This window comes from Megascapheus bottae, chromosome 34, assembly GCF_031878675.1.
Source record: "Megascapheus bottae isolate mThoBot1 chromosome 34, mThoBot2.hap1, whole genome shotgun sequence".
Lineage (NCBI taxonomy): Eukaryota > Metazoa > Chordata > Mammalia > Rodentia > Geomyidae > Megascapheus > Megascapheus bottae.
The window spans coordinates 1,389,539-1,390,524 of NC_143542.1; the positions used below are offsets into that span (position 1 = coordinate 1,389,539).

Genomic DNA, 986 nt, shown 5'->3' on the forward strand with positions numbered 1-986 from the left:
GTCTTCCATCACCACCACCAGGACACTGCCAGGCATGCTAATTAACATTATACTGTATAGAGAGGCCACTGAAAGAGAGGAAAAGAATGAGGATACAAATATTCAGACGCCAGATATATATATATATATATTTTTTTTTTCATTCAATTCTCTGGTATCTTCTTTTCCTCCTCCCTGTCAACCTCCCAAATGGAGTATCAGAATGATACTCTTGTCATTTAAAACCGAAGGTTAATATTCCCCTTGATAAAACTGGAAGAGGACTCTGCGGCTGGCAACACGCAAATGGTTAAGGCACTGCCACCTATTTTATAGCATCTAACCATCGTTGTTATATTTTTTTCAACTCTACAATAACAATTTAAAAAAGAAAGGAAGAAAACCATGGGGCTAGAGAGCAGACTAAAAACACAACATGGTCCCTGAGTACATTGACTCCTTTTCTGTGCCAGCCTCCTTCTTATTTGGGAGTGTCTGTGCATGGGCGTATCTTTTACTGAAACTAACTCTGTCCTCATTCATTCTTCTGCTTAGGCTTTCTCTTAGCTTGGCCAATCAGAGACCAGCACAGAACTCAGCTTGTCCTCTGAAGTGTCTTTTCCCCGTGGCCTTCATTCTCTTATTCCCAGTCTTCTATGTTAACGATGGGATTCATCCCAGAATTCCACAGTCATGGTGACATCCAGTTATTCCTAACTATGAAACTACTTCTATACCTCGCTATGAAGAGTCAGCTAGGAAAGTTCACACCTCCTTCTGGCCTGTTCTGGGAGAGTGAGTCTTCCTCAATCTAAACCTGTCCTGGCCACAGGAAAGAGATGGCCTGCTCTGTCTCTTGTGGGATGGATATGCGATCTGTTTGGTCCTCCATTCTACAGAGGTTATATATGGGAGCTATTAGCAAAAGCCCTACTTGGATTGGAGTAGAAAGATGGAGGTGCTGGATCTCAGTCCTCTCACTTTGACCCATTCAGCTGTCCTACATT

At 42.5% G+C, this 986-nt stretch overlaps 1 non-coding gene across 1 annotated transcript; it reads left to right on the forward strand.

Moving 5' to 3' along the window:
• The first annotated feature begins 211 nt into the window (after window positions 1–211).
• Window positions 212–334, forward strand: LOC150042601 (U6atac minor spliceosomal RNA). The gene has a single exon (XR_016533597.1). It is a non-coding gene; the product is annotated as a U6atac minor spliceosomal RNA (small nuclear RNA).
• The last annotated feature ends 652 nt before the right edge of the window (window positions 335–986 follow it).